General features: G+C 54.7%; 2 long non-coding RNA genes across 8 annotated transcripts; one reads left to right on the forward strand and one right to left on the reverse strand.

The window, feature by feature from the left end:
* The first annotated feature begins 5,280 nt into the window (after window positions 1-5,280).
* Window positions 5,281-8,694, forward strand: LOC138990725 (uncharacterized). Its single transcript, XR_011466820.1, has 3 exons — window positions 5,281-5,728; window positions 7,936-8,019; window positions 8,503-8,694. It is a non-coding gene; the product is annotated as an uncharacterized lncRNA (long non-coding RNA).
* On the reverse strand, window positions 6,180-12,305 carry LOC138990724 (uncharacterized). 7 transcript variants are annotated; one of them, XR_011466817.1, is made up of 5 exons: window positions 11,005-12,305; window positions 10,559-10,755; window positions 8,710-9,810; window positions 8,297-8,477; window positions 6,180-8,007 (listed from the first exon to the last, which is right to left on the reverse strand). It is a non-coding gene; the product is annotated as an uncharacterized lncRNA (long non-coding RNA). The 7 variants fall into 7 exon arrangements; XR_011466814.1 differs by having other exon boundaries at window positions 8,710-8,928; window positions 9,668-9,810; window positions 10,559-12,305; XR_011466819.1 differs by having other exon boundaries at window positions 8,710-8,969; window positions 9,668-9,810; window positions 10,559-12,305.
* Between the last annotated feature and the right edge of the window lie 15,427 nt (window positions 12,306-27,732).

The following is a 27,732-nucleotide window of genomic DNA, read 5'->3' on the forward strand; positions in this document are numbered from 1 at the left end:
CAGGTGGCTCCTGCAGACCCTCCCCTATTTTAGGCTCAGAGGCCTTTAATGGGAGCACAGGTCCTGGCTACCATTTTCCTGGTGCACCTTAAGCTTACTGCAGTGATATGGAATTTGATTGAATGCTTCCCAGCCCAACTCAAATCACTTATCTTTAGGAGCCTCCTGGACAGCTCTCTCTCATACATAGAAGCTATAGAGTCATGAGAAGAGGGAACAGTATGATCTCAGGGATGGTACCCAAGAGTAGAATGATGAGAGAGACTCACTGCTTCCTAACTTCAAAACCGGGCTCCATGCCTCAGGGATTGTAGAGGATTTTCATCATTATCAACACCATCATCATCATCAACACCAACAGTATCATCCATCAATGTGGTCCTCATCACCATCACCATCATCACCATCACCACCATCATCACCATCATAACCATCACCACCATCACCATCATAACCATAACCATCACCACCATCATCACCATCACCACCATTATCACCACTACCGTCATCACCATCACCATCATCATCATCATCACAATCATCACCATCACTGTCAGCATTATCACCATCATCACCATCACCACCATCATCACCATCACCACCACCATCATCATCATCACCATGATAACCATCATCACCACCATCATCACCATCACCACCACCATCATCACCATCATAACCATCACCATCACCACCATCACTGTCACCACCATCACCATCATAACCATCATCATCACCACCATCAACACTATCATAACCATCATTACCATCACCATCATCATCACCACCATCATCACCATCACCACCACTACCATCATCACCGCCATTATCACCATCATAACCATCATTACCATCACCATCATCATCACCACCATCATCACCGCCATTATCACCATCACCACCATTATCAACACCACCATCATCACCATCACCATCACCACCATCACCACCATCATCACCATCATCACCACCATCATCACCATCACCACCACCATCATCATCATCACCATGATAACCATCATCATCATCACCATGATAACCATCATCACCACCATCATCACCATCACCACCACCATCATCACCATCATAACCATCACCATCACTACCATCACTGTCACCACCATCACCATCATAACCATCATCATCACCACCATCAACACTATCATAACCATCATTACCATCACCATCATCATCACCACCATCATCACCATCACCACCACTACCATCATCACCGCCATTATCACCATCACCACCATTATCAACACCACCATCATCACCATCACCAGCACTACCATGATCACCAGCACTGTCATCATCACCATTATCACCACCATCACCATCATCACCATCATCATCACTACCATCATTACCATCACCATCATCATTATCACAATCATCACCATCACCACCATCATCATCACCATCATCACTACTACCACCATGACCACCATCAACATCATCACCACCACCATCACCACCACCATCATCACCATCACCACCATTGTCACCATCACCATCACCAACATCACCATCACCACCATTGTCACCATCACCAACATCACCAAAATCATCATCACCACCACCACCATCACCATCACCACCATCACCATCATCACCACCAACATCATCACCACCACCATCATCACCACCACCACAACCATCACTACCATCACCACCTTCAACATCACCACCACCACCACCTTCACCATCACCACCACCAGCATCACCACCACCATCACCACCCTCACCATCATCACCATCACCACCATCATCACCACCACCACCATCACCACCATCACCATCATCACCACAATCACCACCACCATCATCACCACCATCACCACCTTCACCACCATCACCACCACCATCATCACCATCATCACTACCACCATCATCATCACCACAATCATTACTGTCATCACCACCCCCAATACAACAGTAAAATAGCAATGATAACAGCAAGCATTTTTTGAGTACTTATATAATTCTTTTCTTTATCGCCACAACCTTAAGAGGGAGGAGATATTATCTTACATTTTTCAGATGAAAAAAGTCAAACTTAGAGAGGTTAACTAACTTTCCTGACCTCACACAGCTAGCTAGTGGTAGAGCCAGGATTCAAATTCTGATCTGTCAGATGCCAAAGGCTTGGCCCACAGAGCTTGTAATCGAGGCCCTGAGTGGGCTGGAGAGTAACGGCTTTATCCCCTTTGTAAGCTCCCCACGGTTGGGCCATGCTCTGTGGCCTCTGTGTGGTCCTGGCCCCTGACCGCATACCCTCATGCATGGTGAGAAGGTGAGGATCCAGCTGCTCCAAAGAAGCCTGGCCAGATCCCCCACCCACCCTGTCCTGCATCCCTGCCCCTGTGGCTGTCTGTGCACACGATCGCTCCTTTACTTCCCTGGACACTGTGCAGCCATGTGCGCTGAGAGCTGGTCTCCTTCCTGAAGCTCCTTTTCTTCCATTTATTTCACCACAGTAAATGCTCCACATTTTCAGGATGTCATGAATATCAGAATTCCCTCTCCCCATACGTGGAAAGGGATTGGCCAGGTGACTCAGATGGTAGAGAATCTACCGACAATGCAGGAGACCTGGGTTCGATCCCTGAGTTGGGAAGATCCCGTGGAGAAGGAAATGGCAATCCTCTCCAGTGTTCTTGCCAGAGAATCCCATGGACAGAGGAGCCTGGCGGGCTACATTCTATGGGGTCACAAAGAGGTGGACATGACTGAGTGACTAACACTTCCACGGCACAGACAGGCTGTCTGAGGAGCACTGGCACTGCCTGGTCAGGAGATGGGTCCTCAGCCCACGTCCATGCTGGAAGGAAGGGAGCCCCTCTCCTACGTGTCCACGAGAGACATCCCAGTGAAGACGTCTCATCGCCTCTGGTTGGGCCATGTGACTTGCCCACTGTGCCAGGGCTGGGGCCACTAGCAGTCCTTCCTGGGTCCTTGTAATGAGGGAAGGGGTCGCATGACCAGCAGCCCCACTGGACCAGATGGAGAAAGAACATGTGCCCCCGCAGCGCAGATGGACACAGACTCAAGTTCCGGCCGATGGTTTGTGATAATAGGGTGATGGACTTCACACCTGGGCCTCACTTTCTCCCCTTCCAAAGTAAGAATAGTAGTGACCACGTTGGGGGCCATCATGAGGGCCAGGTGACCAGCACGTGTGACGTGCTCGGAGCAGCACCTGGCCTGCAGCGGGGACTGCCACTCGCAGTCACCCCTCTCTGGGTCCTGAGGCACCTTCGCCGACGCCTGGGCTGCACAAGGCTGCCCATCTTGGGGCCTCTTACAAAGGGCAGGTGCGAGTACCCCTGATCCTTGTTTGTAACGTCAGACTCTAGTGCCTGCAGTCAGGGCCACTGTTATACAGCCCGCCACACCGGCAGCTCCTGGAGCAGAATGCTCGGAAGAGGCTGGCAGAGGGGCCCATGAATGTTTCATCACGAGATTCCCGAGGACCGCAGCTCCACAGGCAGCTTTGCACTGGATCCTTCATCTTGGTGACATGCGTCCTCACTCTCCCCTCTTGTCAACAGCGGATGTCCTAAGGAGGCCTTCACAGTTCAGCATCCACGGTTGCAGAAAGAGAAAACAAAGCAGCTGACTTGTCCCGCATGTCCCCTCGCAGAATCCTTTCTCAGCCATTAGCCCAGATGAGCTTCCCGTGAGACAGACACTCAGGGGCCATGGCGGCTGTGGTCTACAGGTGGGGAGCCGGGGTCTGGCCCCCATTGTGCCTGTTGGGTCAGGCACCTGCCTTCACCTCGCTCCCAATCCTTTCTCTAACATGGAAAGAGGAAGCCTTAAAGACACCCTGTGGCTGATTAAACGTAGAATTGGAGCAAAGTCTGAGTGTCTTTCAGAGAAGGCAATGGCACCCCACTCCAGTACTTTTGCCTGGAAAATCCTATGGATGGAGAAGCCTGGTAGGCTGCAGTCCATGGGGTCGCTAAGAGTCGGATACGACTGAGAGACTTGACTTTCACTTTTCACTTTCATGTATTGGAGAAGGAAATGGCAACCCACTCCAGTGTTCTTGCCTGGAGAGTCCCAGGGACGGGGGAGCCTGGTGGGCTGCCGTCTATGGGGTCGCACAGAGTCGGACACGACTGAAGTGACTTAGCAGCAGTAGCAGCTGAGTGTCTTTAAGCTGTTTTTAGTTTCTTCTTGGGAAATTGACCGAATCACATCTTTGTCCATTTTTATTTCGGGGTTTATTTAATAAATACTTGGAGCTCATTTCTGAGGGAATAAAGTGGGGGAGGGGAGGCCAAGAAAAGCAATGCTGAATTATAACTGTCCTGAAGTTCACACTCTCAGGGGAAAGCAGACAATGCTCACTCATGCTTGTGCACACGCTCATACACATACACGGGCCCACGGGACATGTGTGCACACACATGTGCATACAGGCATAAGTGTACCCACAAATAAATACCTGAGTATTTGGAGAGGATAAGCGGCTCCTTGAGGTCCAGAAACCTCATGTCAGATGGCACCCCTGCCCTCTCCTACTTGAAGCTGGTGCTGGGGCTGGAAAGGTATGGGGACCAGGCACCCCACACTCTGAGGGCAGGGATGCCATCTGACATGTGGCTCCTGGAAGGCCTTTTTGGGCTGTGTTGTGGAAGATTTAAAGTGCTCACACCCTTTGACCCAACGATTCCCTCCCAGGGGTGGATTATGACAAAAGCACTGGGTGTGAGCCTGTGGGTGTGAGTGCGATGATGCTCTTGCAGTGGGCTTTGTGGATGAAATCACTGGGTGTGAGCCTGTGGGTGTGAGTGTGATGATGCTCTTGCAGTGGGCTTTGTGAATGACCAGCCAGTGTTCAAGGCGGGACTGGAGATGAACCGAAGGGGCAGCGGCAGAGGGAGGTGAGAGAGACAATGGCCGGTCCGTGGCGTGGGCTCCCGGGCGGCTCGGAGATGATGTGGACTTGAGTTTATTGATGTGGAAAGCTGTCCATGGCGGGAGGTACTGCACGTGATCACAGAGCACAGGCAGTGTGTCCCAAATGGGGCCACTTCTCACAATCCTCTCTCTCTCTCCCCATCACTCCTGCTCTCCAGCTCTAAGAATAATGTAGAACATGAAGCTTAAAAACCTATTTACCAACATTTTAATGGCTCCAAAAGATGAGATTGCCAGTAATTTTCTTTCACTTCATCATTCCTTTAGGTATTGTCTTAGCTTTTTAAAAAAAATTTTATGATTTTTGCAGTCAATGCTTATTACTTTAATAACAGTAAAAATGTGATTTTTATGTTTTTCAGTGATTCTTCTGTGCCCCATGATGAAGGCAGGGGCCTGTCTGCAGAATGTCCCCTTGACTCACCATAAAGGAGGGAAAGATCCATTTATGACACTTCTCAAGCACCTCTTAGGCAAGGCGCTGAGTTGGAGGCATTCACATGGATACTCTCATGGACCCCAAGCAGCCGCTCTGTGATGTCATGGTCATCACTCACATTTCACAGTAAAGATGTGGGTCAGAGGGGGTAAGCGGTCTGCCAAGGTCACACAGCTGGGGCTCTAGCCACATGGGGAGGAGGTGCATGGAGAAGGGGTGTTGCCTTTCCTGGGGCTTGAAATGGTCTAGCCCATGAGTGACATGTCACCACTAAGGGAGAGCTTCTCGATTGGCTGAATGGACGTGGCCAAGGATGAGTCCTGGCTGGCTGTGAGCAGTGTCGGCAGGAAGAAGCGGGTGAGTGCCAGGCCGGGCCGGGGGGGATGGAGGTGGAGACCTGGCCCCAGCAGAGTGGGGTGCTGGAGTGAACTGTGCCCTGAAGATGAGTCACCCACATTTTTGGGGGCAGTTTCTACAGCAGGGAGGTGTGTCAACAGCCCTGCAGACCCTATGCCTGGGCTTCAGAAAGGAGCAAGGGGGACCCTCAGGGAGAGGCGTGAGAAGGGCTGGGGGTGTCCCACTCGTGTGGTATTTGTGGCACTGAGCCTGGGGCTGTGGTCAGGGTGACCAGTGGAAGGTGAACACAGATCTTCACGGGTGCTCTGCCAAGTAATTAGCGTGTATTGACCGTTTAACATCTCCATGAAGCAGGCAATGCTGCTGGAACTGATTCACAGATGGGGAGACTCGAGATCCAGAGAGGCAGAGAGACTGGCCTGAAGCCTCACAGCCCATAGGAAGGTGAATGTTTGTGTCCCCCAGTCAAGCAGCCCTCATCCCCAGTGTGATGGTGTTTGGAGGCAGGCATTTCCTTTGGGAAACATTTAAGGTTAGATGGGGTCACGAGGGTGGGGCCCCAGTATGGAATTAGTGTCCTTATGAAAAGAGGAAGAGACACATGATCTGAGACTACGGCAAGAAGTCTGAAAGCCAGTGAGCGAGTCCTCACCAGACCTGACCCTGCTGGCATCTCCCTCTCAGCCCCCAAGCTTCACAACCGTGTGGAGTAAGTCCTTGACGCCTGAGGCCTCAGTGTACAGTATTTTGTTACAGCGGCCCAGACTGGTTGAGCCATGGGCTGAGCTGGGTTTGCACCCCGCATGCTGGGTCTTAGCCCTGCCTTGCCTGGCCACAGTGCCATGACCTCCCTGATAGTGAATTTAGACCAGACACTGCTGCCCCAGGCCAGTGGGATGAGGAAGTGAGCTGAACACTCTTGGGCTCATGTCTTAACCTCTCTGAGCTGCAGGCAGTTCAGCCATGAATGAGGAATATAGTTGCATCCCCTTTTCTGATTCCTCCAAGTGTGAAATGAGGAATGAAATGGTAGGACATGGCATGCGTCTCGAAGGACTGCTGCAACAAATCACCACAGACAGGTGGCTTAAAGCAACAGGAGTGGATTCTCTTACAGTCCTGGAGGCTAAAAGTCCAAAAGTTGTGGGCAGGGCCGCACTGCCCCTAAGGCCTCTGGGGAAGGGTCCTTCCTGAATCCTCTGGCTTCTGGGGCCCTGCAATGTTGGCAGCTCCATCGCTGTCTGACTCCATCATCACGTGGCCTCTCCTCTGTGTCTCTGTCTGTCCCCAAATCTTGCTCTTCTTTCTCTTAGAATGATGCCAGTTCTTTTCTGATTTGTTTTTGTTGATACAACTCACTGTGATTTTAAAAATAAACTTTACATTGTGGGATAGTTTTAGATTTATAGAAAAAATTCAGAGATGGTACAGAGAGTTCCCATATACCCACACCCGTTTCCTGCTATTAATAACATCTTACATGACTGTGGTGCATTTGCTACAGCTAACAAATCAGTATTGATAGATTGTTATTAAATGAACTCTGTCTTTGTTCAAATCTCAGTTTCCTGCTCCACGCTGAGGCCCCTCTTGGCCGTGGCACGTTCTCAGACTTTCTTTGTTTTGGATGACCTTGACAGTTTCGAGGGAGTCAGATATTTTGTAGAATTTCTCTGATGTTTTTCTCATGATTAGACAGGGGTGATGTGTTTTGAGAAGGAAGAACACAAACAATGCCATTCTCACTACATTATATCGTGAGCACAGGCTGTCAACACTGTTTTTGACTGTGGGTGTTGACCTTGGTCACAGGCGAAGGCAGTGTTTGTCAGGCTCTCCAGTGAAGGTCACTGCCACCCCCTCTCTGTCCTGTTTGCCTTGGAAGGGAGCCACTGTGCAGGGCCCGTGTCTGGAGAGAGGGAGGGGAGGTCCTGCTCCCTCCATGAGGGCAGAGTATCTGCAAACATTATTTAGGATTTTTTGGCGTGGGAGATTTGTCCAGATTTATTTATTTATTTATCCAATCATGTATTTATGTCAGTATGAGCTCAAGGGTAACTAGTTCATTCTTTGGAGTATAATCCCTGGCCACAGTATTTCTGTTGCTGGAGTTGTTCCAGCCGCAGCCACCAGGAGCTCTTCCTGTCGACCTTGACATGCTCCCTGGTGATGCTCTTGGTTGAATAGATCCTCTCTTTCTGACCCAGCAGGTGCCCCGGGATCATCGCGTGTGTGCCCTGCTCCATCCCAGAGTCAGCTGTTCCTCCAAGGAGTCCCGCCTGGAGAACGGGGTTAGAAGCCAACATCTGGTGCTGGGGGTGCCTGCTGCTGCCGGGTGTCACTGCTCCAGGCTCTCAGCCGACAGAGCAAGGACACGTGTGTGTGTCACCAACCCGGTGCACACGCATGTGTGGACGTTTCTGTGTGTGCCCACCTGTATCTCTATTCAGCTAGACGGGTGCTTATCCTGGTGTCTCCAGTGCCAATCCATCCCCACGGGGAACACCCCAGCCCCCTCCCCTTCTCCAACAGGGAGAACCCTGCTCCCACTGCCCGCCACCTACTCACGTGATTGTCCAGCCGCGTCTGCACGTGCAGTGGGACCGGAGCTCCAGGCCGGCGCCCCGTGGGGACAGTTTATTCCCTGGAGCACAGAGCTCCGCCTCTCTGCCTTTAGTCCCACACACACCCCGTGTCCCCGTGTTACTTCAGGCAGCTCCTTTCTCCTCTCACTCTTTGCTGTGGGTTTCTGATCATAGATATTTTCTTTTCAGATGTCAGAAATACAGGAAAGCACAGGAAAAGATTGGAAAGACCCCAGCATCTCCCTCCAGGAGAGCCTCTGTGCGTGTCGGTGTTCATCCATCCATCCTTTTCTACCCTAAATTGTACCCCGAATCAATCTTCTCTAGCTTGCTTAATAATATCATTCATTCACAGAGAACCTGCTTTCCCAAGTTTGTGAACAGGGGTGTGCTTACCACACAGCCAATGCTATGTCAGGCTCTAGAAGTTCCACGGACATCACGAGGAAAGGCCACTCTTCCCTTGAGAGGCCCCCGGCCTCGGGGGTGTGGAGATGGATGTGCTTCAAACAGTCACAGGATCAGATGGAAGACTGCACCTGGGACGCGTCATGGGAAGAACTGGCACGTGGTGCTGAGTGCTCCGGCCTGGTCCACAGGGTCGGGGGTGCTGCCCTGGGGAGGGTCCTCAGTGACGCTCTGAAGCATGACCGTGACTGGCAGAGAGGAGGGGCGAGGATGCCACCTGGCAGAGGCCATGGTCCCGGGGCATCAGGACACATCTGTGGGCGGCCAGCATGGCCTAGCGGGGGCTTCAGGGGAATCTGTGGAGACTGGCTGTGGCCACAGGCCTGGAGAGTGTGGGCAGCCCACGAAGCACACGGGAGCCCTGGCGGGGATTTGCACTGGCGGGAGTCACGATCTGATGGACTCCTGGCTGTCCTGTAAGAAGTGCTGGGGAGGCCAGGGGGACGAGGCCCAGGGGAATGAGATGAGGCTGCAGCAGCAGCAGAGAGAACTGGCCATTTTGGGTGATGTCTTAGCGGTGGTGTCCCCCGTAGGCCCTCATGCCACCCAGACCCGATCAGAGAGTCCTCCCCAAGCTCTTCTCTGCCCCCAGGCCTTTGCATGCGCTGGCCTCTGCCCCTGGTCCCTGCACACACTGCTGCCTTCCCTTGGTCACAGCTCAAGCGCTGGAGTTCCCCTCTCAAGCCAGCCTCCTGCTCTCCTGACCTCAGCACCAGACGCAGTCCCAGAAGTGTCCTCCTGCCCACGTCCCCTGCCACCGCCCCACCACGGGACCCTGCATGGTGACTGGGGACGCGGCAACCTTGACGCTGGCAGGAGCGGTCCAGGCTGCTGGCTGCACAGGACGACCCACGTGCTGAGACAAAAGGCGCACATGTTCACTCACGGGGGTGGAGACTTGGATGATTCCAGGTTCAGATGAGCCAGGGATCCCGCACAATATGCCTGAGGCTCTAGATGGTGGGGGTCGGAGATGGCCCCTCAGCAGTGCCTCCCGTTGTCAGGTCCGGGGGCTGTGGCTCCTGGCACCTGTTCCCACCACTGGGAGTGACTTATGGCCCAGTCTGGGGCTGGCCAGCGTGATCAGGGACGAGAGTGCTCTAATTACCAAACGTCCCGCATGATTAACTAGGAAATTAATAAGCCGAGCATTCCCTCTCCACCTGGTGAGCATCTCGGAAGCCCATAAACATGCCGGCATCCGAATGCCGCTGCTAGGTGTCCCCCCACCCTGCCTGCATCCGTCAGCACCTGGCGATTTATGGTCCTTTCCAGAATGTCTCCATGCCAGGGCCTCGTTCCAGAAACCGGAACCGGGTCTCAGCGCCCACTTACTGCCCACCTGCTCGCTGGAGACCATCAGGCTCAGCCCCCAACCCCCTGCTCTGAGTCTGTCACCTCCTCTGCCCCTGCCTTGCCATTTGCACAATGGCGGTGGCACTGCCCAGTGTGAGCCTGTCCTCAAGGTCAAACTGGACGATGCCCTGACGGGTGCTGCTGCTTTCTCCCTCTGCCCTGCCTGCTGGAGGAGTCCCTGACCTGGTGAACTGAGTCTGAGGTCTGTCCCTTGTCCTGTGTGTGGGGGGGTGGATCAGGAGGCTTCTGCCACATTTCTTGGTCCTGCGTGTCCCCCGTGGGGGGCTCCAGGCATCAGTGGCTCTTTACCCGCCCCCCTCCTTTCCTGCTCCCCCTCCCAGGAGTGAGCCGGCAGTATGGCACTGGCTTTGTCCCGGGCTCAGCCGCCTCACATTTGGGGTGGGGGACCCTCTGGACTGACCTGAATCTCTCTTTCAGTCAAGCTGTCACTCCAGCCTGAGCGGGTCTTTCTTGCTCCTGTTGAAGAACAGTTTCTCTTCCCTTTGGCCGTGATTCCCACGTGGGCTTCTCCGGGAGGAACGGAACTGAGCAGTGTGAGTGCAGGTCTCAGGCGGCCGAGCCGTGAGCCACGGCGCTCTGAGCAGAAACTCCGCAGGGCTGGGTGGGGGGCCGTGGAGGATCAGCCACTGGTCTTGGGCTTGCAGGAGGGGGCAACAGACGGGGTGGCCTGGGGCCTGCTCAAGCTCCGGGTTCCCTGTGCCCCAAGATGGTGGTGGCTGTGATGCCACACCCCCGGCCCAGGGCACGCCCGGCACAGCTGCCTCCTCCTCCCTCACTCCTCAGGCCCACGGAGGGCAGGACAGTGGTGGGGGCATTACAGGTTGGCAGAGCTCCAGACCCCACAACCTGGGCCATGGTCGCATCCTCCTCTCCTTCCCTCGGTGGCCATGGAGCCTGCGGCACCCTGGGGCCTCGGTTTGTCATCTGCAGTGTGGGCGGTGCTGCCTCCTCTCCCAGGAGGGTTGTGAGCCTTAAAGGGAGGTCCTGAAGGGAGCCCTGGGGGAGCAGCCCTGGGGAAGGGGATGGGAGTCCTTGGGGGAGGGGGAGTGGCTTGGGTGGCCAGGAGCCGGCCCAGAGGCAGGAGCGCAGGACGGAGTTGCTGGAAGATGTTGTTCACCAAACGTGTCGCACTAGCAGCAATTTGTCCCACTTTTGAGGTCATTTTTCTCTTGGACTCACTTTTGAGCATTTCAAACTCATTTGTCCTCTGGAAGTAAATTTCCAGCCATGGGCTCATTTCAGCCATTGGTCAGGCGGATGTGGGCCGGGAGGGCACAGCGTTGGCAGAGGCCAGGCTCCGGGAGGCTGGCAAGGCAGCGGACCCTGGGAGGGTGCTGCGGGGCCTTGGGAGCCGAGAGGAGACCCCTCCTCTGTGAAGGTTGATGGCAGCAGGCTCAGCCCCATCTAGACCCGCTCAGGAGATGAATTCCCTTTGGATTAGCGTTAAGTATATTAAAAAAAAAAATCAGGGCCCAGAAAAGTGAGAATTAAGTAGAATTTAATATTCATCACGCCTCTGGAGAGGGAAGATTTCCTAAGTTTAGAACTAATACAAGGAATCAGGAGAGAAAATATGGACAGATTTGACTGCATAAAAATGAAAATCTTCTGCATGTCAAAATTAAACCACCAAATAAAAAGGCAAAAAAATATGGCCTGGGAAATATATTTGCAGCAAATATGACAGACAGAGGCTTAATTTCTTTATTAAATAAAGAGCTTATAAGAATATCTGCAAAAACATAGAAATGCATATGATGTAAAGTTCAGACTTTTTTTTTAAAAGAGAAGGAGGTGTTTAAACGATAGGGAAAAACAAACGAAAATCTTACACGTGGAGGAAAACCTGTGTGCAAGCACCATGATGTTGAGAGTGAATTTTATGGACTGGTGCTTTTTTTATGTCTATTTTTTCTTTCTATTTTCCTAGAATTTTCAAAAAAATTTTAAAGAGTATGCTTTACCCTGCAAAAAGTGTGATGGATTCGTGAATATATTTGCTGTATTATTACTGTTAACAATTCTTATTTTAAAAAATTTTACTGATATACAGTTGACTTTCAGTGTTAATTTCTGCTATACAGCAAAGTGACTCAGTTATGTATATTAATATATATATATATATGTTCTTTTCCATTATGGCTTATTACAGGATATCGAATACAATTCTCTGTGCTCTACAGTAGGTCGTTGTTCATTTATCCTATATACACGAGTTTGCGTCTGTTAACCCCAAACTCCCAGTATCGTCATCAACCTCGTTACTATTATTGGAAGTAGCAGCAATACTCACTGTTTCTTAAGCAGATGCTGATATGAGATGCGTGCACTGCTGTGTGTGTGAAGCATTTTCCACTCATCATTTCATTTAATCCACACAACACCCCTGGGAAGCAGGTATTATTATCCCCACTTTAACGATGTGAAAACTGAGGCTCAGAGAAGTTAAGGCCTCTGGCAAGGGTAGGACAGCTAAGTGGGAGATGTGGATCTGAACACGGGGCTTGGACCTCAGGTTGCCCCAGGGTGGCTAAGTGACGGCTGGGATGGGAGTGGAGAGGCCCTTCCGTGGCCCCACTAGCCCCCAGGGCAGTGCTAAGATCGAAACCCACCTTGTGTGCAGATGGGCTGAAGGAGCCCTTGCCCTCCAGGAAGGGCAGTGTGTTCCAGCCTTGCCTGTCTCACTCCCTTCCCAGTAAAATAGAAACCAATCCAGACAACGCCAGGAGTTGAGAGGGCTCAGGAGGCCCTGGCAGGAGGCATGCATTTGCAGTTCCACACGTGCACAAAATGTTTATTAGAAATCTGACAACAAGGCCAACGTATTCTTAGACTAATTGACTAAGAATCCTTGAACTTGACACAACTTGGGGAAAAATAACAGAGAAACGATGCAAAAAAGCTCAGAAGCAGCTCAGCTCTTCTTTCTGGGTCAGCACGTGCTCTGGTGATTCCTGTTATGCTTATGCTGAGAAGGGGAAGGAGCCCTGAGACTCATCATTCAAGATGGTCCTTGAAGCCTTCAAAATGGGAACAAACTGGGGGGTAAAACCCCACACAGATGGGCCGTGTCACCTACCCTACGCATAGCCCTGGGCTCAGAGGTGAAAACAGCTTGGCCCTGGGGTGGTGTGAGCCCTGGGCGCAGTAGACGCTTTCCTGGAGGAGGTGTTTATGTTACTGAGCCCACAGGAAGGCTGCAGGTCCTGAAAGGTGAGACACAGGGAGGGCTGAGGAGACTTGGCAAGTGGCTTTTGGTGGCACTCGGGATCTCTGTGGAGAAGCCGCAGGAGGTAAGTGAACCCTGAGAACTGGAAGTGGTCACTCTGCCTGGGCCTGTGGCCTCTAGGAGATGGGCAGGTGGTCACAGGCTTCAGAATCACAGTGTCTTTGGGGAACTAAAAGGAGAGATTCAGCTATCATCTGGGGCTAGTGAGGTGGCTGTTAGTGGAGAAGAGAAACTCTGACTTCCCCATCTTCTGGAACTCTCCTCCAAGGAAGCTATTGTCCATGTTTTACAGAAGAGAAAACTGAGGGTCAGAGCCACAGCCCCACAGCCTTCCTGGTGCTGGTCCCTGTGGCCCGAGATGTGGCTCCCTGCCACGGTGCACAGCACCCTCCAGGTCGGGTGCCAAAGGAGGGCACCCTCGTGAGGCCAGCCTCCTTAGGGCTCCTCCTGGCCCATCCTGTTTGCGGCTGTCCTGGGCAGACCGCTGGTCCTCAGCACACAATGGGCTATTGAGCCTGAGCCCCTTAGCCACCAGGCCAAGTTGGACTCCCCTGATGTCCAAGGCCTCAGCCGAGCAGATGTGTGCAGTAGGTGCTCCATAAATGCTCTCCAAACAACCAAATCCAGAGACTAAGTGCAGCTGGGGCAACTCTGGGGCGGTCTACCCTGACTCCAGATAAAATGAACGCAAGCTGTAGTCACATGTTCTGAAAATGTCACTTCAACTCAATTCACGTGATGTCATCTGCCCCCAAGTCTTCCCCATCCTTCCTCTCAGTTCAACCCCAGACCTCAGATCCAACTGTCTTCAGTTTTCACCTTGACTCAATCCAAATCAAATTGGGTCAGTTTCCTTTCAATGCCATTCTATTGAATTCTTTCTCTAGAATTCGATTTCCTTTCTTTGATTTGGCAAAATTCAATTCCTTCAATTCATTTCAGTTGGCCTCAGACCAGTTTGGGGACTTTAACCCAATCCTGGCCAATAATTCAACTACAAATACTTTTCCAATCGGATCCAAGATGACTCAACTTGCTTCAGGGCCCCAGCTGGTCCCTAGGCATCCTCCCACGTGTGAATCACTGCGATCATCCTCCACGTGTCTTTTGAGCTCCTGAGCCCTGCAGGGTGCTGTCCTTCTGATGTGGGATGACAAAGAGGCTCCTTTCTGGAGAATAAGCTGGAAGGAGATAAAATGTGCATGACTGCTTGCTTTGGGTGAAGCTGTCTCCAGTCTGTCGCTTCCTGTTCTCCCTGTGATGCCCCCAAGAGAAGGTGTCTGTGTTTCAGAGTCATAGTCCCTGTTGGAGGGCTGGGGAAGCAGAGGCACACGGCTGAAGTCCACAGCCTTACAGCATAAGTGCTCAGATCTTGAACCTGGGCTACTTGACAGCAAAGCTCTCTAGCTTGACGTTTCCATGAGAAAATAATAGCAATTCAGTCAATGAATTTGTTCAACAACATTGAGTGATTCCAAGGAGCTGATCATTGTTTTAGGCAGTGGGGATGCGGAAGTAGGGGCGGCAGCCACGTTCCAGCCCCATGGGACGTGGTCCAGTGTGGGGGGAGATGGAAGTTCACACGAGCAACACGTGGGTGTCCCCAGCTTTGGTGGGAGTGGGGAAGGTCAGGAGAAGATTCCAGGGGGTGGTGGTATCATGACTGCACATAGTAAGCACTGGATAGGTACAGCTGAATGAGGGAATCACTGAGTCACGGCCTTCCTTGGCTTTCAGGGGATGACCCTCACCTGGTCCAGTCCTTGCTTGAGCCTAGAGCACTACCCTCCTGGTCACAGGTCAACACAGTGGCCAGAGCCATCACCATTTGGTCACAGACTTTGTGCCGAGTAGCTTCCTTGCTTCAGTTGACACCAGTTTCTTCACCTGCTTCTTGTTGTACCTGAATCCCAGCTTTTCTTCTGATGCTGGAAATGATTGAAGGCAGGAGAAGGGTACGACAGAGGATGAGATGGTTGGATGGCATCACTGACTCAATGGATACAAGTTTGAGTGAGCTCTGGGAGTTGGTGATGGAAAGGGAAGCATGGTATGCTGCAGCCCATGGGGTTGCAAAGAGTTGGACATGACTGAGCGACTGAACTGAACTGAACTGAACGTCAGCCCAGCTACCACAGATTCAGCCACCATATCAGTCCTTCCAATCTTCAGTCCTTCCAGACTCACTGACTTCAGCTGCCCTGGGTTCTCACTCGGGTAGTTTCTCATGGTTTTACCTTCCTGGGTGACCTTTGTTCCTCTGAAAGCTGTAAGACTTTTATAATGAGGCATACGTGCACAGAGGGTACTCCCAGAGGTGGATATAAATGGATGGAGGTCAAGAAGGTCTAAATAGAAATGCAATGAGTGCAATAGAAAGAAAGGGATTGAAGGAGTTGGAGCAAGTTGGGAGACATCGACTTTTCCTGTGGGAGGCATACATTCAGGATAGAATAAGTGGGATTCTCAGGGACCACCACAATATTCTCCCCCATGAAATTAAAAGACACTTGCTCCTTGGAAGAAAAGCTATGACAAACCTAGACAGCATATTAAAAAGCAGAGACATTATTTGGCCAACAAAGGTCAAGAGATCTGGACCATAAAGAAAGCTGAGCACTGAAGAATTTATGCTTTTGAACTGTGGTGTTGGAGAAGACTCTTGAGAGTCCCTTGGACCCAAGGAGATCCAACCAGTCCATTATAAAGGAAATCAGTCCTGAATAGTCATTGGAAGGACTGATGCTGAAGCTGAAGCTCTAATACTTTGGCCACCCGATGTGAAGAACTGACTCATTGGAAAAGACCCTGATGTTGGGCAAGATTGAAGGCAGGAAGGGCACGACAGAGAATGGGATGGTTGGATGGCATCACTGACTCTATGGACATGGGTTTGAGCAAGCTCTGGGAGTTGGTGATGGACAGGGACACCTGGCATGTTGCAGTTGCAAAGAGTCAGACACGACTGAGTGACTGAACTGACTGAACTGACATCTTCTCTGACCCTCTCCCAGCAATGTGGAGGAGTGAGCTTTTCAGCACCTCGCCTCTGTGGACAGCGCCCAGCCACCCAGCCACCTGGCTGTCCTTTCTACCTTTTCTGTCCATATCGCCTGTCCTTACCTCATCCTCTGCTTGACGCATTTATCAGACAGCGAATTCGACCAAAGGGGCTGCAGAAGGACCAACAAACTGTCCCCCCAGGGAGAGTGCGATTCTTTGGAGACAGACAGAACTGGATTCAAGTCCTGGTCTTTGCCTTGTCACAACTTTGACTCCCATTTCCCCACCTGTCATGCTGAGTGACTATGAGGAGTTAACAGGGTGGTATTTGTCAGATGCTTGATGGAGAGCAGGGCTTCAACAGCTGTTTGCTTCTTCCCTCTAAGTCGCATGTATCAACTTTCCCAGGGATTCCTAATGCCTGAGCCAGATGGCTGAGGAGCAGACATCTTGGCAAACTGGTGGGGGAGATTGTCTTTAGCAAGCACCACGCTGAGGCTCACCTTGGTGTGGGGAGGAGAAGCAGCTATGTTTTGACATCTCCCAGGTCTTTTCTGGGAGTGAGGGGGTGCGACAGCTAATGATGGGCTCTACAAGGGCAGTGCTTGACTCAAGCGATGGAGAGTGGAAGGTAAGATTCCAGCCACGTGCATGATACTGGGGAGACTGGATGGCAACTTGCCCCTGTCATCATCTTGTTCCATGGCTGCCTGCCCATCCCTGACTGCGTTGGCCCTTTTGACAGTAAACGTCCTCCCCCACCCCACACGCACCTCATAAGAGGCTAAGACAGAACCATAGGAGGAGAGAAACAAGGGTCTGCCTGGAACTTGTCAGGATGCCCTCACCCCAAGGCTGCTTTTGGGTGATGGTCCTGGGGATATCTGGGCATATCATACTAGACTCAGAATTCCACCTCATTCCTGCCCCAGCCCCTGCAATGGGGGCATTCTATCTCGTTCACTGCTTTTTCCTCCTCCGTGATGTGGCTGCCCCCCGTGCTGGTTTCTTATGGTACTGGGTGGCCTGATGGCACATCGGGCTGTCATTGCCATAGCCTGCATGATGCGTGACTCACCAGAAAACTGCACGAGGTGAGTTCTTTCCGGGAGGCCCGTCCCCAGAGAGCTGGTCTCCAGACCCCGAGGGAAGATGGGTTTTCCTCTAGGGAAGTTCAGATCGCAGTCATTTCACAACAGGTTGTTCCTAAGATAGGTCAGCTGGGAACACACTCCAGGCTCCCCTCTCCTGGGCGGGCACGTCTGCTGGCCCTTCAGTGAGGATACTGGCCTTGCGGCCTGGCCTTTGCTCACAGGTACCAGTTTGCTGTGCCTGCAGCCTCTGGGCCCTCCCACTGAGGCTCTGTCCCACCTCTCGGAGCCTCAGGTTTTCTATCTACAGAACAGGGAGAAGAGGATGACACCTAACAGAGAGGGTGACGCGTGCCAGCCGCTGACTGTGCCGTGGGGAGTGTCACCCAGGTTAAGCTTTCTTGTGGGATGTGGCGGGGGGCAGGCACAGGTCTGGGATCCTGCAAAGCACACCAGGGATGGCCCATTAGGAGACTTGTGAACCTCTCTTAGCTCCTGCCTCTCTGTCTGGCAAATGCAGGATGCGATGAGGTCGACCTCTGACCCCCTCAGTGGAGTTTCTCTAGTTATATAAACTGATACTCAACCTGCTCTAATTACACAGTGGGTGCATCAGGTGAATCCCTCTGAAAACCAGCCCCACTGTAAGCTGCGCCAGGCACACACCATCCCATGCCTGAAATAAGACTGAGGCCAAGCCCTTCCCAGAAGAGGAAGCTGAAGGTCAGGGAGGTCCCCTGGTGGTCCTCACAGTGCATAGTGTGTGTGTGGTTTATCTGGGGTAAATGTTAGTTGGTCTAATTCTTTAGCTTGTGCTTGGGCCCTTCTCTGGCCTCCCCTACTCCTCTCATGAACCTCAGATGTCACAGTAGTTCCCCCGTGAGGCCATCTGGGTCTCAGCGAGAGCCAGATCCAGACCAGATAGGAGAGTCTACCAGCTGGTTGTCACACAGCAGGCTGGGTCGGGGGCGGTGAGGTGCTGGCTCCAGTCCTGCTCCCATTGCCAGCCCAGCCTGTCTTTACCTGGCTCTCTGGTGTTTAGACCCTGCCCCAGTCCACAGCCCCCAGCCTGCAGGCCCCAGTCTGCAGCACCCCAGTCTTCAGCCCCCAGCCTGCAGGCCCCAGTTTGCAGCACCCCAGCCCACAGGCCCCTGCCTGCAGGCCCCAGTCTGCAGGCCCCCAGCCCACAGGCCCCTGCCCGCAGGCCCCAGTCTGCAGGCCCCCAGCGCGCAGGCTCCAGCCCGCAGGCCCCAGTCTGCAGGCCCCCAGCGCGCAGGCCCCCGCCCGCAGGCCCCCAGTCTTCAGCCCCTAGCCCAGAGGCCCCAGTCTACAGGTCCCCAGTCTGCAGGCCCCCAGCCCACAGGCCCCAGCCCGCAGGCCCCTACCTGCAGGCCCCCAGTCTGCAGGCCCCCAGCCCACAGGCCCCAGTCTATAGACCCCCAGCCCGCAGACCCCCACCCGCAGGCCCCCAGTCCACAGGCCCCCGGCCTGCAGGGAGGTTCAGAGCCACCTCACGTGGAAAGCTGGGGGGTACTGGAGAGTCCGAGGGGGGAGAGCTGTCCCGTTGCTGGGCCATGTGCCGGTGTGTGTGAGAGTGACGGAGTTAATTTCCCAAACACCATCTGAGCTGAGTGCATTTTGATGAGGGTGATGGTTTTTTAAATTTTAAATTAGAAATTACATTTTTACCTCTGCCAAAATAAAGATGAGAAATCAGATAAATCTGGTTCGAAAAGGGCTGGAACCGGGGAACGTGTGTCTGACAGACTCTCTGCTGAGCAAACAGACCCGGATGCCAGTGTGTGTCTGGAGCTTGGTCCCGGGACTCTGGGCTGCCGGGGCCTCTGTAGCCCCAGCCAAGCTGTCTGCAGAGCCGGGGGCGGTGGGGCTGCACACACGGGCTGGGCTCCCGGGAGGGGCGGTGGCCTGGACACCCCAGGAACCTGCTTCCTCCTTCCTGGAACCTCCAGGTCACATGCTGGCTGCAGTGCTGAGCGTCTCCGGGGCTGGTGGGGGTGGTGGGCTCAGCCCATCGGTCTCCCCCGGCATCTTTGAGAGACCATTCTGATGCTGTTGCCTCCATTCTACTGTTGGGGAAACTGAGGCCCAGGAGCCTGGCTGGGTGGGTGGGGCGGGGCGCTGTGGCTGGAGCAGGGGACCCGAGGGCAAAGGCTCCCTCCCTTCCTGCACAGGGTCAGTACGGCGGGTGTGGGACCTGCAGGGCAGTGGGACGGGCCGGGGGCACTGGCTCTGACTGTCTGTGAGCCCCTCCCCCTTGCCCTGCCCTATCTGCAATCAATTCACATCATCTGCTCCCTCTGCCAGCTGCTGTGTAATGTCAGTTCTCAAACAGCAGCACAACAGAAGACAAGGAGCCGTGCCCTCCCCACCGCCCAGAGACCCGTCTGCGAACCTAGGACCCTCAGCTACTCTTCTCCAGCCTCCCTGCACCCTGCCGAGGGTGTTCATTTTCTGGGCCAGCGCCCCTCAGCCCAGTGGAGCCCAGACTCGCTCTGCCCTCCGAGGCTCACCAGTGACCCCCGCCTCCAAGTCTCTGTCCCCACCTCCCTAGCTACCCTGGGAACCCCTAGGTACCTGACGGCAGGACATTTTCCTGGCTCACGGGAGCCTCTTGTTAACTGTCAGAGTCCAGGGAGGGAGTGTGCATGGTGTCAGAGAAGGCCCTCCGTTCTCTGGAAATAGGTGAGGCCAGGTCTGTGGACCGACCACCTATTCCCCCATGCCCTCCAACCCCCACCCCCCGGCATCCTAAAGTCAGAGCTTGTGAGGTCACACTGCCCATCCCTGCTGTGGCCAAGCCCTGTGGCCTGACTGTGCACGGGCCACCCAGCCCCCCTCCACCCACACCATCCAGGTGGCCCATCCTGGTGTCCACAGCCTTCCCTCCAGAACCCTGGACTTCTGGTCTGCCTTCAAGGCCACGTCCATGGGATTCTTTTAAAAAGTGAGATTAAGAAAGCCCCATGCTAGAATCTGACCACAGAATACTCCTCAGAATAAAAGGGAAGGAACTCGGGTTCACGGAGAACCTTGGATGGATCTCAAGGGCATTAGGCTGAGGGAAAAGAGAGAGCCGATCTCAAAGGTCACAAACTGTGTGATTCTCTTTATATAACTTTCTCCAAGGGCCACGGTGATAGAGATGAGGACGGAGAAGCGGCTCGGGGCGGGGGCACGGGGTGGCGTAGGGGCAGCACTGATGGGACAGCGGGGAGCTTCCTGGGGACCCGCGCTCTGCCCCTCGACTGTGGAGGCTTTGCAGGGGCGTGTGTGTGACACGGTCTGCAGAAGCATGCACAGATGTGCACACACGTACACACACACACGCACAAACACATGTACATGGGTTTCAATGTATCTCTCAGGAGGGCACAATGCCACTCACAGCAAGGGCCCTGGCCTGGGCTGCAAGGCTGGAGGGTGGTGGTGCAGGCTCAGAATCCACCCTCTCCTCCCACATGGGGGGAGCTGCATGCCCACCCCAGGGCAGCCCTGTTCTGGGCTCCGTGAAAGTGAAAGTCACTCACTCGTGTCCGCCCAAAGGCCCCCAGTCCTCTGCTCCCAGCGCTGACCCCCAGGCTCACAGCAGCGGCGTCTGCTCCTCTCCACCCCAGCCCCACGGGTCTCTCCTCCAGGGGCTCAGCCCGATGCTGCCGCAGGCTCCCTTTCGCCTGCTCAGCCCTGTCTCTGGGGTCTCCCCTTCCCTGTGCGGGCTCAGAGGAAACCCCCTTTCTCTGTTTCCTGCCTGACCCAAAGGCCGCCCCCCTCCCCGCCTGCCGGGTGACCCCACTGAGCCCGTCTGGCTCCTTTCTCTGTCTTGATGACACTTTGTCCTCAGTGTGGCTGGAATAGGTGGACCCCTGATTTTTTCTTCTGGGGATAGAGGAAAAGCATCAGTTGTTTTTAGATATCCAAACGCTGGTGGTCAGGTGAGGGACAGTTCCTGGCCGAGGAAAAATTCCCAGCTCCCTGCTGGTCAGAGGCTGCCCGCCACACCCAGGGGGGCTTCCTGCCCCGGCCCAGCTCTGTTCCCATTCAATCCAATGTCATGGGCCCTGATGGGGGTGTCTGGGACTGCAGGGCTCAGACCCGGTGAGGGCGCGTGTCTATTACCGACCTTGGCCCTGGCAACCTCCCCCTGAGGCCCCTCTTGCCCTTTCATCTGAGCTCTTTCAGTCTGGGCATCCCCAGCTCCAAGGGTCGTCCCTGACTCTGACCCAGGTCTGGGGGCTCCCCTGCTCAGCCCTACCACTCTCTGCTCCCGGCGTCTCCTCTCTGTCTTCCCCACCAGACTGGGCTCCCTAGGGACAGGCCGCTTGTCACTGTCGCCCTGGCCCAGGGCCCACCCTCAGGAAATGCCTGTTTGGCGTTGTCATCACCGGGAACCCAAGGGTAGATGAGAGGCCGGGGCCCGGGGCAGCGCTGGGCACGAGACACACCCTGAGGACGTCTGGCCTCAGGCGCTGCTTGAGTTCAGGAGCTCCAGGAGGGCCCAGGGCGCTGAGACGGAGGGACGGCGTCGCCAAGGCCGGAAGCAGGGAGGCCTGGCTGTGAGCTTGTCGGTGAGCTGCTGGGCATCAGATGGCGTGAAGTCTGGGTGGGCGCGGATGTGGATGATGAGGGAAGGGCAGGGAACTGCCTCACCTTGTAGCTGACGGCCCGGGGGACAGAAAGGCAGTACAGTCACTCCAGCGCCACTGAACGGCCGGCCGATGATGGAAGAGGGGCCGCTGGGCTTGTGGAGGCAATGACAGGGCTGTGATTACATGGGGAGGGGGGGCGGGAGGAGGTGGGGAGCCGGGGAGCAATCGCTGCCCCTTCTCCCCTCCCACCTCCCAGCAATTTCCCTCGGCTGCAGGTCAGTGACACCACAGGAGGGGCCCTGCCACCTCCCCAGGCTGGGAGGCCCAGGGATCCCATAAGAAGGTCTGCTCATCTGTGACGCTAATCCCCAGCTGCGATCCTATCTCGCCGGAGATAGCTCTCATGTCCATCGATCCTGAGCTGGCATTAGAACAGGAGACTCAGCTATTAGCTCCCAGCGGTTCCAAAAGCTGCCCATCACTGACATCCACCGGGATGCAGGGGAGGGGCTGCCACCTGCTCCAAGGCTCCTGGCAGAGCCCCAGCTGGCCTTGCGACGTCTTCCTGGAGGTGTACGCTTGGCCCCAGCCCGGCTGGCACAGAAGGTCCTGGCATGCCTCTCCCCCACCGCCCCCCTACTTCCCCCCGAGCTGGCCCAGGCCCAGGATGTACTGGAACAAGGCATTCTTCCAGGGAGGCGACCCTGGGGACCCCACACCCTGGGGAGAAGTCAGTCTGGACAGGACAGCAGACTCCCTGCCCTGTCACCCAAAGCCTCAACTTCTCTGGCAGTTGATGGAAAATGAGCCCGCGTGGGTGGCACCAGTTCCTACTACCTGAACCTCAGGAATCTCCAGACTGGCTGTCAGGTGACTGACGTCTGATGTTACACTGCAGGGATTGCCAAACTGTGGTGTTTGCCCCTCTCAGTCGCTGGGTCTCTGGGCACACGGGCCCTGCCTCTCCAGGTGGTGTGGAAGCCTGCCTGTCCCTCTCCACCAGACCCCGCACCTGCTTTTACCCGACTCCAGACCTGGGGTCTTCTCTCCTGCACTCAGGAGCACCATGTCTGACCACGCCACTGCTACCCTGAACCCTCTCAGCAGCCGCAGGGGCAAGCGCAGACCAGGCATCCTGACCCTGAGACCTTACCTGCCTCTCTCTAGACTGCCCACACATTCCTCCCTGCCCCGTCCCTAAGGCCTAGCAGGAAGCCCACCTCCTGCAGGACGTCTTTCTGGTGCCCTGGCAGGAGGGCTTCCTGTTCCCCCTGGTCTCTGCATGCCCTGCTGCCCTGGGGCACGTGCTGGGTGCTTGACCTGGCCTGACCATATCCCCAGGCCTGTGCCCTCCTCGGGGGACCTCAGGGCCAGTGGAGAGAGCCACAGTGACTTCCTGCCAGATTTCTGCCCCAACTGCCAGAACAGAAAACAGCCAAGAAGGAAGATGTGGACGACGTGTGGGGTGCTGTCAGGGGTCCATTCCTCCCTCCCACACGGGGGCCTGTTGGGGGTTCTGGGGATAAAGAAGGCGGGTACCCCTGCCCTGGTCTCCCTGCCCATCTGCTGGCTGTGCGGGTCACAGCACCACCCTTGCTCTTCACTCTCTGCTCTCGGCCTTGGGGCCTCCTCCCCGGGCCTGGTGCCTGGGGCTTTGCTCTGAGCGCAGGCCCTGCCTGCACAGATGCGGGAGGGAGAACAAGTCTATATCGTCGGTGCGAGGAGGCTTGTCTGGCTGAGCGGCAATGCCTTCATCCCATCTGGGCTGGGGGCCACTCTCAGCAGACAAATCCCTCTGGCTGCCCCATACCAGCCGGGGACAGTTAGGCGCAGGGGGCTGGTCTGTGCTGCACTTGGAGGCTCCTTCCTGGCCGGCAAAAGCTCCTGCGAGCCCCAGAGGCTCAGGCCAGGCTTAGGGAGTTTGCTGAGGCTTAGAGGGAGCTGGGCTCTGGAACAGATGACCATCCACACAGCAACAGCCTGGGAGCAGGGGGGCTGGCCCAGGCTCAGCTGCATAGGGCAGCCCTGCCTCCAGCCACCCTGTCCTTTAAAGGCTCCACGGGAAACGAAGCAATAGGGGAAATGGAGGTGGGCCCTGAACTGATTCTAGCTGAGCCCTGACCCTGGTCCCGCTCTGAGCCCTGACCCTGGTGACACTCTGAGTCCTGGATCTGGTCACACTCTGAGTCCTGGACCTGGTCCCACTCTGAGCCCTGACCCTGGTCCCACTCTGAGCCCTGACCCTGATCACACTCTGAATCCTGACCCTGGTCCCACTGAGCCCTGACCCTGCTCACACTGTAAGCCCTGAGCCTGGTCACATGCTGAGCCCTGACCCTGGTCCTGGTCTGAGCCCTGACCCTGGTCACACTCTGAATCCTGGACCTGGTCACACTCTGAGCCCTGACCCTGGTCCCACTCTGAGCCCTGACCCTGATCACACTCTGAATCCTGACCCTGGCCACACACTGATCCCTGACCCTGGTCCCGCTCTGAGCCCTGACCCTGGTCCCAGTCTGATCCCTGACCCTGATCACACTCTGAATCCTGACCCTGGTCACACACTGATCCCTGACCCTGGTCCCGCTCTGAGCCCTGGCCATAGTCCCACTCTGAGCCCTAACCCTGGTCCCACTCTGAGTCCTGACCCTGATCACACTCTGAATCCTGACCCTGGTCACACACTGAGCCCTGACCCTGGTCATACTTTGAGCCCTGACCCTGATCACACTCTGAATCCTGACCCTGGTCACACTCTGAGACTCTGAGCCCTGACCTTGAACCCTGATCCGCTGTGACCTCCCCAGCATGGCACCTGGAGGCTTTGAAGGGCACGAGGCATCTACACACCCTCTGCTCTGCAGGGGCTCAGGTCAGAACACACCTCCCTATGTGGGGAAAGGTGTCCTCCCGCACCTGGGGTTTGGGGGTCTTTTCTGAGTTGCAGCAGCAGATATTAAAGGAGAAGACAGCATGTGAGGACCTCTCAGGAGGGAGAGTGGGTGACGTCTGCCTTAGAAACTCCACCCGACACACCCTGCGTAGATAGTCACCAACTCACTTCACAGACGAGCACACCGAGGCCTGAGCAGCGCCTTCCTGTGGTCTCCGTGCCTCTGGCTGATCCGCGCCCGGCAGCGCGTGTCTGGGCTCAGGATGGATGTGAGCGCCCCCTGGCTGTGCTGGGCCTTGTGATGCCCCCGCAGCCGGTGGGGTGGGGGGGGCCCTGCCGTCTCAGGGGCCCTGGCACTCGGCTCACTGATGCCCCCGCCCTGGGCCCACACTGCAGGGCAGACGGAGCCAGGCACTGCTCAGTGCTTCAGGGACTGACCCGGGCCCAGTGGGGAAGCAGAAACCTCACCTTCGCCGGCTTCTCCCTCTAAACCCCATGGACTGCGAGTGCCAGGCTGGGTGGGTGAGCCACTCTCGTACCTGGGATAATGGGGCTGCTCCTTGTCCTCCCCGGGGGCCCCTTAGGGCCCTGACAGCTGGACCACTGGAAACGCCTTTTCCGGTGCCGGGCCTCTGCCAGCAGGGAGGCCAGGCGAGGCCCGTCCAGGCACAGGCACGCTCGTTCTCACATAAATATCTAGCTTTTAAAATTTAATAAAAAACATACCAATTATAAAAGCTATTTACCCAGTCAAATCAATCATGGGCTTTGGCGTGTTTATGCCCGAACACCTGATTTCAGCTCGTAAGTCACTTTTACACCCTCTTTAGCGCCTAACTACCCAAATGAGCTGGCAGCACACTCCGGAGTGATGGAGCCCACCTTCCCCGGCCTTCTTCCCCTCATTCCCTGAGGCCAGGAAGTTGGATCAGCTCCGTGGAAGCCAGGATCCTGGAGTCAGGACTTAGACCCTCTGAGCCTCCTGCCTGGAACCTGCCTCCCTCTCTGCAGGTTGGAAAGTCAAAGCTCACCTCCTCCAGGAAGCCTTCCCTGCCTACCCTAATTCACAGTGCTCTCTCCTCTTCCCCAACACCAGATGTGCCGGCTGTTTCCACATCAGTGAGAAATGTGCTCACTGTCTTGTGTTTCACAGTAACGACTGGGGCCGCCACATGGAGTCTGCTGCAATGGCATGGGGACTCCAGGGAGCATCGGTGAGTAGTTGCTCTCATAGCACTTGACCTCCGTGAGTGCTTCAGGGATGAAAGCAGAAGGCCCAGCCAGGGAAGAGTCCTGCAGGTGAGGGGAAGACACTGAGTGAGCTCCGGCAGCCATGTACTTGTTGATGAGAGCGGGGATTCCAGAGCAAGGACACAGATTCAGGCGGCTGCAAAGCTCGGGAGGAGGCAGGAGAGCCAGAGAACAGCATCCCGGGCCACAGAGCTGCCTCTCCATGCCGTGCTGAGCGGTCTTCAGTAGGCCTCCTGGCCTCTCTGAGCCTCAGCTTGCTTACCTGCGGGATGGCGCTGTTGTGAGCGGAGTTCACGAGTGGGTCGGTGTGTGCCGGGTATTTCGTTCTGCCACTTAGTGCTGCTGTGACCAGAGCTGGTGTTCTCTCTGCTTCTTGTCTCTGTCCGTGGTGTCTTTTCCAGGACTAAGTTTAGCTTGGTGACTAAGCACACAGACTCTGATATTAAACCCGCTTGAATCTGAGTCCCAACTCTGCCACTTACTGTGTGATCCTGTACAGGTCACTCAGCCACTCTGTGCCACAGCTTCTTATGGCAACCTGGACACCATAAACAAATACCCCACAGGTGTGAAAATGTATCCTGGAATTCACATGTGATGGTTGGGGCTGAAGCAGCCTCATTGGGCTACAACAAAAAGCTCACAGAATCGGAATGAAACAAGATCATCAAGCAAAGGGATTTTGTCCATAGTTGCTGGATCCTAAATATTTCCTGACTGGAGTCTCCGGTGTTGACTGAGATGGAGTGGACACAAGGCAGGGATGGAGCCTATTCTACCCTGACCCTGTGACCCCAGTGTATTGTGAATCATCTGCATTTCTGCTCCCTCATCAATAACAGCAACCAAAGTACACCTTCCTAGTGGGTTGCTGGGAGGATTAAGATACTGGGTACAAGGTGTGTGGCATGCTGCCTGCCACACAGTGTGGCTCACGATAGCTCAGCTAGTTAATTGTTACCTTCTATGTACCAAGTGATCAGCTAAGCAGTCTACACATTGTATTCTAAATAATCCATCCAACTTTATGCTGGAATTTCATAAGAAATCTTCACAAACATTTCCTGTGTCACTGCTTGCAACAATTAGGTTTAGTGGTAAGTCACAAGGACTCAAAATAGCAGCGGCCTAAATAAGAAAAAAGTATATTTCTCCCTTTTTCATAAAGCCTGGAGGCATATTTGCCAGGACTGCCTGCACTGCACAGGTCTCAGGGGCCTTGTATCCTCCCTTCTGTCTTGGTGGATTCACAAAACACAGCCTCCATTTCCAAAGCCACTCCATGGTACAAAAAGGGTACTGCAGCTCCAGCCATCACATCTGCATTCCAGGATACCGGAAGGGAGAGGCAAAGTGTGAGTGGCAGCTGCCTTCATAATGGGTTCCTGAAGGGAGATTTGACACTTATATTTGCATCTCATTGGCTAGAGTCTCATGGTGGCATCCAGTGGCAAGGAGGACTGGGATGTGTCATCTCTGTCTTCTGATTGTGTGCCAGATAAA

This window comes from Bos mutus, chromosome 14 (genome assembly GCF_027580195.1).
Source record: "Bos mutus isolate GX-2022 chromosome 14, NWIPB_WYAK_1.1, whole genome shotgun sequence".
In the NCBI taxonomy this organism is placed as follows: domain Eukaryota; kingdom Metazoa; phylum Chordata; class Mammalia; order Artiodactyla; family Bovidae; genus Bos; species Bos mutus.